Source organism: Cryptomeria japonica, chromosome 9 (genome assembly GCF_030272615.1).
Source record: "Cryptomeria japonica chromosome 9, Sugi_1.0, whole genome shotgun sequence".
NCBI classification, from domain to species: domain Eukaryota; kingdom Viridiplantae; phylum Streptophyta; class Pinopsida; order Cupressales; family Cupressaceae; genus Cryptomeria; species Cryptomeria japonica.
This window is the reverse complement of record NC_081413.1, coordinates 570,251,681-570,263,955: the sequence shown is the minus strand read 5'-3', so window position 1 is coordinate 570,263,955 and position 12,275 is coordinate 570,251,681.

Here is a 12,275-nt window from a genome sequence, read left to right as displayed (position 1 = left end):
TGAGGGGTTGCCACTTTGGGTTAAAATGAATTGCTGTGTTTCTTTTTTTTTTAAGTAATGCCTGTGTTCGTCAAAATTTTGATGAACACGGGCACTTTTTTCAAAAAAAAATCAAATTTCATTAGTAATGCCTTCTTCGTCAAAATTATCGTCGGAATTCCGATGAATTCAGGCATTTAAAAAAAATAAAAAAATTGGTCACAATATACCTTCTCCATCGAAAACTTCCATCGGAATTTTAGACCAAATGTATTAGTGGCTTTGCATTTGTTACTGTGAGGATGGATTCATCTAGGAATTCTGAGACAATAGGAGTGTCATCAATCATAGGTGCATCTGCTAGTTGATTTGCAATAGCTTGTCCTTTAATTTCTTTTCTATCCATATATTCAATATCAAACTTGCTCAGAATCATAACCCATTTAGCTAATCTTCCAGTGAGTGTTGCCTTATTAAGAATATATTTGAGTGGATCTATCCTGGCAACGAGATTTGTTTTATGAGTTAGTATGTAGTGTAATTTCTGTGAGGCAAAAACCATAGCAAGACATGCACGCTCAATCAGTGTGTAGTTAAGCTCATAGCCAGCCAATGTGCGACTGATATAATATATTATTATTTCCTTGCCTTCATTGTCCTATTGTGCCAAGAGTTCCCCCAGTGTTGTTTGTGTAGCCAATATGTAAAGCAGTAGGGGTTTCCTGGAATAGGTGGCATCAATATTGGTGGATTCAAAAGGTAGTCTTTGAGAATTTTAAAAGCCTCTTGACACTTATCATCCCATTTGAATTTGATATTTTTGTGAAGGAGATACTGAAAAGGATGACATTTATCTGCAAGTTGTGCGATGAATCTACGTATCGATTGATATTCCAATGTCATTGATGATTTCTCTTCATATGATGTCATATGAAGAGTGTCAAACCTTTCATCCTCGGGCACCTTAGAGAGGTTTTCACCCTCAGATATGTCCTTTCTTTTTACTATTTTAGAGTTAGATAGTGCCACAATGTAGTTTTCACCATAAGACTTGTGATTTGTTTTTATTTTTATACTTTTGCAACTAGAAGGTTTGTCATTCTCTCCAAGATATGATGTGCTATCAAGTTCTATGATGTATCCTTCTTTGTGGTCCCCAATAGGTAGATCATTTCTTATGTCAAGATAGCCAATAAAGGTCTCGTCATTTTGAAAAATGTCTAATTATGGAGGCTCTTGTTGGTCCCAATCAATGAGTTGTGGATGAATGAGAGGAAGGCCATGAATGTTTCTAAAGTCAATGGGAGTAAGGGTAAAGACACAAGAGTCTTTGGGTATCTCAATGTAATCGTTGGGGTCATTCCTAGAACTTTCCTCATCAGCCTCGATAGTAAATGAAACCAAATCGACCTCACTAGAGTGACATTGAGCAATGAGAGTCTTCACACTTTGTGGTTTTGACCTAGGACCTTGAGATGTTGAGGGTTCAGGATCCCAAAAAAAATTTATCCATGGTTTTTCGCTGTCACTTTTTTCTTGTGATGTAGACCTTGATAAAGTTACTTGACCAACTCTAAATTGTCTGTTAAACTCTTCTTCTTCTGTGGGTTCACCTGGTTCTTTAAATGTTTTGGTGAGCTCATAATCATAGGATGACTTATGTGAACCCCATTCCCATTCGCTAGAGTCCGTAGAGTAGCATTTCTTTTTTTGTTGGTCATTAGAGTCTGTGATTTGCAAAGCTTTTGTAAGATCATGAGTGCCTAATCTAAGGGGTATGAAGCCAAGTCCTTTGGAGCACTAATTTGAATGTCAACTCTGGTTGCAATGGTTTAACAATTTGTTTCTTTTGTAACCCAAGAGGGCTCTTTCCATCATATCCAAATTTTTGCAAGAATTTGAATCCTTTGCCATATTTTTCACAAGGTATTTGATGTGATCTTGTGCAGATTCCTCTTTAGATTCTATAGGGTAGGAAATCAAAAAAACATCAAAGCAATTGATATTAGGCAACCACAAACCTAAATTTCAATGAAAATAGATCCTATCAAATTCAATAAAGGAATAAAAGCATAACATCGAAACATAATGCAAACCAAAGTGTAGATGTTGCCTCCATTAACCTCCATTGTTTCTCTTTTTCCTCCAAATATGTTGTGGATCTCACCTACAAGTGCAAAAGTGATAAAAAAGAAAGATAATTGATTGCAAAATTGACAGCGTGAGGATATCTGAGATGTGGTTAAAAATCAATGATGAGAGAGACCAATTTATAGACAAATTGATGAAAGGATGAAAAAAGCAATTTCATTTGAAATTGGCATGATGATTCGAAAAGGGAAAGGTTATGACACCTACTATGTCATGACTATGATGAATTTCCCATGCAAGGTGTGAGGACAAGTTTCTATGTCAACAGCTATGACGTGCTGCTATGTCAACACTTATGACAAAACAAAGCACAAAAAAAGGAGCAACTAGAAGAGGATAATTAGTGGGAAATTAAATTTGAAAATTAGCAAATTAAGTGGAAAAGAGAAATTAGTGAATTAGGAAATTAGAAAAATTGGAAATGAGGAAATAGAAATTAGGTGAGATTAATTAATAAATTCTCATTTATTAATTAATTCACAAAGGGAACATAATTAGCCAATTAAATGAAATATTTAATTATTACAAGAGAGATCTAGGATAAATAAATTTATTTAACCTAGAAGGGAAATCTAAAATAGGATTAAATGAATGAATCATAAAACCCTAGGAGACAAATTAGAAATGCAAGAATGTCATTTAGGTCATGACAAGATTAGAATGATTGATGCAATTGATATGAGGTCGATTAGATCATGGTTAAATGATGAGAAGTGATAATTGATAAAGTGTCGACATTGGTTGATAAGGATCAATGACAAGTTGATCAATAATTGACCAAGGATAAAATTGATAGGCTCCAATTGATGAGGACCAATTACTAATCGGTCCAAATTGATGAGAAATGATGATTGATTTAGATTGATGACAAATCAATCAAAGATTGATAAAATGGTTAACTTGATAAAGGTCGAATGACAAAATACCAATGATGAATTGGTTGTAAATTGATAAGGAATTCACAAATTGATGATTGACAAGGATGCAAAATGATCCAAAATGACTGATAATAGATCAAAGATTGGTTGAAGATGACAAAGATTAAGGAGAAAACCTCAATTTGACATCAAGAAGGGTTGATGATATCCAATCGACATGATAAAATGATTGATAATGATAAAGATTAAGGACACAAAACCCTAATTTGACATCAATTAGGATTAACAATGTCCAATTGACATGGTAAGATTGATCACGACCAAATCTTGCAAGTCACAGATGATGTTGATAAGACCTAATTGAAAATTGCAGGAAACACAATCGAAGAGGGAAGAAATGTAGAAGAATGACAAGATGTTGACAAATGATAAATATCTAGTGCACGAAATAGAAGAAATGTTAATAAGATGCAAAAACCCTAAAAGAAGGTAACACAGGCATGTGAAAGTATGACACCGCAAGCATTAACCATTTTTAGATACCTGCAGGTTCTTTATAAAGCATTTTGTAGAGATATTCTTCTTCCATCTCACCCCATCTATAGAATATAGAGGGATCCCATTATATGTAATGGTGGATACTTTCTTAGAGGGATGTGGTCATCCATAATCTTTAGGAGAATCCACTATTTGTCTTAAATACATAGTTTGATTCAAAGTAAATTCTCCCATGCCTTTGTCCTTGTATTTTCCTTTAAGCTCACCTTGTTTTGATGTAGAAGGTTTTAATGATTTTGGATCCACATACGCTAATGATGGAGTTGCTTCTCTATTGATTGGAAATATTATTTTTTATCATATTCATAGGTTATTAAAATACATAAATGGATTTGGGTCACCTCTTATTGTTACTTCAACTCCATTATAAGGGAATTTGATATATTGATGGTACTTCTCTCATCTCATGAATCCACAAACGTCCCAAAAGTATGTTATATGTGAGATCTAAATCAAGGACATGGAAAACCACATCCCTCATGGTTGGCCCAATTCTCAAAGGTAAGGTGATTGTTCTCTTGGATGAGCATTCTTTATCATCATATGCTTTAATGGTGATCTTGTTCTTTGAATTAATAGTGTTCAATGTACAAATTCTCAAACCTTCTCCTCCATCTATCAAGACTTGTTTAATATGATTTTTATGGAGAAAGGCTTCTATGTAGAGGGGTGAATTGTGTGGTTGGCATATGGAGACATCATTGGCTTCTATGAATGTAAGGAAATGAAAAGTGGAAAGGTATCCCACCATGGCTTGAAACTAGTCCGCATTTAGATCAATGGTACAAAGGTCTCTCTCAATGCTTTGTCAAGAATGGCCTTATGTAAGAGCTCAAGAATGGAAATGAGGTTGGGTATCTTCCCTAACTGATCTACAAGGTCATACTCATTTTTGGTAGATGATGATTTTGTGGTCTTGGATGGAACACCTTGCAAGGTTACTTTACCTCGACGAGTTGTGACATTTCATTCAGAGGTTTCATTTTTGGAGGATGAGGAACATGGTCCAATTCCTTTTAAAACAACTTTACTCCTTTGGGTAGAACCTTTGGGAGTTTTTTACTATATGATAATGGTAGAAAAATAATTGTCCATTGCAATATAGTTAATGGTTAAGTCACAATAATAGGACATCTTAGCATAGTTGACTTGATTATCTGTTTTGGTTTTTCCTTTATCATGTTTAGGGAATGGCTCCTTAAACATCGCATGTTCCTCATTGGAGGTATGACCATAAACTTCTATGTCACCCTTGTCAATAATATCTTATATAACATCCTTCAATTTGTGATAATTGCCAATTGTGTGTCCTTTGCTCTTGTGATACTCACAATACTCACCATCATTCCACCATGCAGGTTTTACTTTTAGTTCATAAGGTGGATTGTCTAGTAGTGTTATGAGCTTGTTTGTAACCAATTTCTTGAATGTTGTCTCAATTGGCTCTCCCAATGGAGTTTATTTCCTTCAAGGCTTTGATGGCATTTGAGTGTTCACTTGATTATTCACATTGGATGAATTTGCATTGGGGAAAGTCACTTTTGCTTTTACAATATTTGCATCTACTACCCCATCATTGATTGTGTTCTTATTCTTGTTACAAAAGTAGGGCTTGTCTTTCCCATTTGATTCTTCTTTGTTCTCTTTGAATATCTTAATGATACCTTGTCCAATAAAGACTTTCTCAGTTGCCAATCCTTTTTCTATGACTTCCTTGAAGGTAGACAAACAAGCCTTTCTTATCTCATATCCAATATCCTTTTTGATGTTTTGAGTGAACAATTGTACCATTTTTTTTGTGTGTGGGATATCACAAGAGCATCGACTAGCAAGGCCTCTCCATCGTTGTAAGAATGAAGAAAAAGATTCCCCATTTTTCTGCTTAGTATTGCACAAGGTAGTCACTGACGCATCCATTTCAATGTTATATGAGAAGTGTTCTATGAAAACCTCTGCTAGATTACTCCATGATTTGATTCTAGGTGGAAGTTGGGAGAGCCATTCCATATCTTATCCACCTAAACTTTGTGGGAACAATCTCATCAAGTATGTTTCTTCTCCTTCTACCTCAATGCAAGCTGTGAAAAATTCTCTTATGTGTGCCTTAGGATTCCCTTTGCCTCTATACTTGTCAAATTTTGGTGTCATGAAATGTGGAGGAAATGGAGGCATTGGAATGATTCTATCAAATGGGAAAGGACATATGTCTTTTATTGTGTATTGTTGCTTTGGTGTATGCATGTCCGCCATTTGCTTTTGCAAATCCTTGATTATTTTTGCAAGTCATTCTTGGGTGGTGTCTTTTCTCTTTGAGCTAGTCCCATGCTTGAGCCACGGAGTGGAGAAGGAGGGATATAATGCATGCAAGGATGGTATTGATCATAAATGTGTTCATATGGAGGAGGAACATAGTTATAGATTTCATATGGACCACTTGGTATGGTATTGTAATGAGGAGCACTAGGTCTAGGTCGATATATGTCATGACCATGAGAATAGGAGGTATCATAGGAGTGATCTTCAGTGTTGCCCCCAAATTTGATAGGGGGTCTACTCGTGTCATGATTTTGAATGTTCATTTGGGTGTAATTTTATGCATTGGTATAATCTTGGGTATCATCATGAGCATGTGTAGTGGTATTTCTCCTCCATTGGAAAGGACAACTGCGAGGTTGTTCATGAGAGTTCCAAGTAAAATTGGCATGATCATACGTATTGGGAACTTTTGGTTTTTGAAATAAGGATGAAGGTGACTCAGGCACAAAAAGCTCTCTCCTATTACCACCATTAGATCCTCTAGGATTTTCATTTGTTTGATTTCCTTGATTAGGGTCCTCTTCTATAATTTGTGACACATAAAAATCATGAGGTAGCTTCACCCCACTTTGCGCCATGACTTGAAAAAAGTATTGTCTCTCTTCTCATGATTTCCTCAACCAATCTATTGAACCTTGGATCTATGATATTCTCTTCAATGTTTGCAAAAGTGATAGATGCATTTTCATTATCATTGTTGTTCTCATTGTCTTTGTCTAGTATATTATTGCGATTGTCAAATGGGTTGTAAAATTAATCTCCATCAAACTCATAGGTACTCATGGTGAGAGATCTTAGAGCTTCTTCAACTTCTATTCTAGACCTTTGGGAACGGGTTTCAACCATGAACTTGACCTTGACTAAAATGAAAGATGGAAGAAAATATGAAGACTATGGAAGACCAAGAAAGGATATGAGATGGAAAGAATTTAGGGTTGTCTTGCAATGTCCAAAAGTACAAGTCCAAGATATGTGTGATCTAATGTAAGGTGTGACTTCCAAAGAGACGATAGATCTCTTGATGAGGTAAGTTGACCTTGACTAAAGATGACCAAATGAGACCCTAAGATGATAGATCTAATGCGGTAACCACTTAATGATGCGCTATAGAAGGTTTGCAAGATATGATGAGGACAACAAAGCAACCTTTTGACTCTAGTTTGGAAAATGTGTATGAGGGATTGCAAATGAAGGGAAATATGTGACCAAGACTAGTTGATTGAACATGATGAAGCCCTATAGGAAACACCTTAGAAGCTCTTTAAATCTCAAAACTTAAGCCCATTTTTCTCTTTTCAAGTTTGCAAAATGTTGTTCTGAAATGGAGATGTGAAACTATCCTGCACAGACACGGTTTCTGATCAAAGACACAATTTTATGGGACATAGATGTCATTTTAATTATTAAAATGACAATCTTTTTCTATCTGACAAAACCATAATTTTTCTCTGTGTAGACGCAGTTTCTGAACGCAAACATGTTTTCAAGGAACAAAGACATGGTTTAATCTATTGATCTGATAATGTTTTGCTTTTATGACAAAAACATGATTTTGCACTGCTCAAATGCGGTTTCTGAACCCAGACATGGTTTAAAATGTCACAAATGTAGTTTCTGATAAAGTGTCTGATTTTGTCCAAATGTAAAGTTGTTGAATGTGACCAAATCTTGATGTTGAATGTTTTTGTGGCAAGAAGACACAACAAACAATGAAGACACAATGTCTGAGAGTGTGTTTGTCCAAAATGTGTGTGTGTATGTTCAAAAGATTTTTACTGGTATAGCACAAATTGAAGACACTTGAAAACATGCACAACCTAGACTGGAAAGAGAAACCATTCAATGGGGCCCCTACGACATAGAAATATCTCAAAGAAGTAGACAACTAGAGATTCTGGTAGCACTGGCTCCCCCACCACGACACTCACTTCTCAGGCATACTAGATTCTCTTACCTCAAAAGATCAAAGATCAAATGAGGGATTCATGTCTCAACATGAAAGTGTACATGAGGGGTATCTATGAGGTACGATCCGCACTCCCTGAACCATCAAATGTAATAATTTTTGGCCTCTACAACAAAGGTGTTTAGTGGGGGAATTTTTGTGGTCCTTGGTGTCTACTCATGTGGTAGCGACTCATTTAAGAACCCACTCCTAATCCCTAAAGAGAATTTTTAATGCATCCAACACAAGTGTGGATTCTAGGGAGAACCGCCAGTGTAGATACATGTCACCAAGTCATCGTGGCTTTCGCCTAACATATTAATTTATATAGCAAGCAAAAGAAGTACCACTTGGGTCATGCTCTCTCACTTGGCCTTATGGGCTACTCACGAGACAAGCCCTCTTACCTAAATAGAAGATGATAACAATTTATCTTGCACCCAAGATCCAATGGAAGGGGAGGGGAGAGGATACTTTTGTTATCAACTCTAGGGTTACAAACATAAAATGTGAAAAGTGCACCAAACACTTCAAACAAGTTCTTTAACCTCAAATGAAAAAGAGATGTGACCCTAATTAGACTAAAAATCCAAAGACACACATCTAGATTACCCTTGCAACAAATGATAAGTAGTTTTGATAGATTACCCCCACCTGCAAGCACACTAGTTAGGTATATTTTAGAAATCCAAATGTAAATGTGAAAGGGGGCCTTCAACAGTACGTCATTTGCTCTTTTTCAAAATAGCTACACCACTTCATAGTCCAATACAAGGGGTTAGGCCAAAAATCAAATCAAAAACCCTAAAAATGAAAAAGATGCCAAAAACGTGATTATACCAAACGTAGATGCGAATTCAAAACACACACGAAAATGTGAAGCGCTAACGTGAAATCAAACATATGGAGCTTGCAAAATAGACAAAAAAATAGAAACGTGAAAAACATGCAACACAAATGCGACTTCTGAACAAAAATGTAGGGTATGTGCAAGATCATGGGGGGCCAAAAAGTGGCAATGGAGAAAAAAATGTGTTTCAAACCTTTCCAAACACACCAAAATCCGCTTTGACTTTTTGTTTGGGTCGGCCAAAATTTGAATTTGGTTTGGTAAGACCAAACCAAATCGGATATCCAATATTAACAGATATCCAATTTGTGATGTCATACTTTTCAAATCGGATATCCGATATTAACAGATATCCGATTTTTAATGTCACTATTGTGATGTCATACTTTTCAAATTGGATATCTATTTTTATCAACATAAAAAGTATGTTTTAGTAAAATGGGCATAACTTTTGTGTTTCTTATCAAAATTTTAATTTTTTATAGGCATTGGAAAGGTAATTCAGAGACATATCAAATGGATAAGGTAGTTTTATGATATTATATACCAAAAATTAATTATAATAATTTGAAGTTAGTCCTTCAATTTTAAAACTTTAAATGCTCACAAATTTTGCATACAAAGTCTCATTTTTTCCTATCACCTCCTTTATGTATCACTTGTCTATCTATACTTATATAAATATATTTTATCTATATCTTTCTTCTCTACTTATGTTACTTATTTTATCATCCCATCTAGATAAATAAATGCCCAAGTTACATGCATCTCTGCATATATCTCCATCTTTCTATTTGTTGGTGTAAATAATTATTCATCTTGGATATTATTACACTTTACTTAAGTTTACTTAGGATAATGCATTTCATAGTAGTTTGGGTATGAGACACTTGGGTGTTTGTGCCACATTGGGATAGTGTGTGTAGGAGAAATTCCACCTTTTATGGTGTTGATCTTGTTGTTACACTCCACTCTTGTTGTTACACTCCACATTCAGTGGGTGATCCACCTCATGTGGACTATTATATTATTTCTCCTACCTACCCACACCTATTTCCTACCTACCCTTGTTTCTTATTGAGCCACATGTCATGTTTGCGTGCTCACATATCCCTAGCTTTGCCTATATAAGCAAGCTCATCTACATTGTATGTAACTATTGAATCATTATTGTTGATCATTTTCTATTGATGAGAATATAGTTTATTTTTGTCCTATATTGTGTCTCTATTTTATACATTTCATTGAGCTCTTGATCTTGGCAAAATCTCACATGGTATTAGAGCCATTGGGGCTTCATTGATTCGTCTTGAAGAGGCATTATTATGACGTGAAGAGGTAAATCTGAGGAGAAGCATCTTTTGGAGGCGTCCTAGACCAGATCCGACCTCGCCATTGCGTCCAGAAGGCCATTTCCATGAATTTTGGTTATAAAGTCAGCCTATTTTGGTGAGAAAATTTTTTTTGCCAATTTTGCTATAATCGTACGGATTTTCGAATTTTTTATTATAATTTTCGAAAATTTTTTTTATTTTTCTAAAGTTATTTTTCAAAAATCAAAAATTGAAAAAAAAATTGAAAAGAATAAAAAAAAAAAAGGCAAAAATCAATTTTTGGGGGTTCTGTAGACCCCCCCTATGACCCCGTACTTGTAGGTCTACTGTTCGCCGCCGTACCTGTCGACGCAGAGCCTGCAGCATCATCGGTACCCCGTCCTCGCATGTACCCGATGTCGCCGCCACATCCCATCCTGTCTCGGCTCCGCACGCTCACCTACCGCTGTCGCCCGCGCTGTGTACGCCCCCGACGCCGACGCCGCCTGAGCGCCTCAGCTCCCCCAATGCCACCGAACTCTGCATCCTTCTCCCATGTCTCCCCGGTGGTAGACTCCCCGACGGCGATTTCCACAGCTCCTCCCACCGACCGCTTCGGACGCCGCTCCTCCTGTCCGGCCAAAGACCCCGCCACGCAGACACCCTGTCAACAGGAAAACCAATGAATCCGCATCTGCCATGTGGCAGGCGGCCACTAGCCCACTGGTACAATTCATACAATGTGACACGCAGGCCCTCCGTACACATAGTCACCACGCCATGTCATCTGTACGGACAACACAGTCATCTGCCACATCAGCTCGTCCGTACAGTACGGATGCCCAGTCTGGAGAGAGGCGAAGTTTTTGCGACGGTCATACAGCTATCAAATTTAACACAGTGACTTGCTGACATCATCACCACATCAGCAGGGTTTGAAAATTTTGCAGGCCCCTCTCATTTGCATTTTTGATTTTGCAGTTCAACTTCAAATGGCCATAACTTGCTCATTTTTGCTCCTTTTTGGGTGCAATTTTTTTTTTAAATGGGCTAGAATTTCGTGCTCTCCGTAGTGGTGAAGAAATTTTTTGATTTTGATGCACAGATTTTTCAGAAAATGCAGTTTTTGGTGACTATACCTGAGTAATCCTAGTTTTTGCAACTTCAGAGGCTTCGTTTGGGGTCAAACGACCTCCTTTTCAGGTGTCATTTTTTTTGAAAGTGCGTATTTTTTTGTCTACTTTCACATGATGCTATCAGATTGATGTCATTGTAAGTAGAAATTGTACTTTCAGATTTTGGCCATTTTTGGCTCTCTTGGTACTTGTATATTTGCTTGAATCTCAGTTAGATTCATTGCACTATTGATTGAAGTCTCTTGTATCTCATTTGGGAAGTTGTAAAATTTGCATCATAAGTCCACTTTGCCTTGTTTTGCAAGTGGCTCATTGTAATCACACTAAGTATAAAGTGCCAAAATCATCACTTTGGGGGGGGTACTTTGATTGAGTGAATTTGGGGGGGTGTCTCTTGTGCTTTTGTGCTCTTGTGTTCCTTCCTTTTTGCTGCTATGGGTTCTTCTAAGTTTCCTCTCTTAACTCCACATAATTATGCTACTTGGAAAATTGATGCATGGAGTAAACTTATGGAAAAAGGACTCACTCATTACATTGATGGAACTATTGTTGCTCCCGTTGATCCTAAGGTTGATCCAGTTGGTCACTTGGATTGACTCACTAAAAATATCATGGCAATTGGTACCTTAAGAAAGTATGTATCAAAGGATCTCATTTTTCATATTGAGAAATGTACTCTAATCAAGGATGCTTGGCAAAAGTTTCAAGACTTGTATGGTCAAGTTGATGAGATTAGGCGATATCAAATTGATAGTGATCTCACCATGTTAGATCCCAAGAACTTTGATACTATACAAGATTATGTCACTAAGGCAAATGAGTTGAGGGCACAACTCAAAGATTGTGGCATTGATAAGAAGGATACTCAATTGATATTCAACTTGATAGGTAAGCTTCCACAAGAATATGCAGCATTTGTTTCTAGTTTCCAAACCCATAGGATGACAATGGGTTCAAGCTACAAAATGCCTACATTTGATGCTTTCAATGAAATGTTGATGATGGAACAAACTAAGTTGATAAGCATGGACATTCTTAAGGCTTCTAAGTCTCAAGCATTAGTGGTAAATCAAGGGAACAAAGGAAATCAAGGAAAGGACAACTCAAACAAGAAGAAATGGCAATCAAAGCCTAAGGACAAAGCACCAT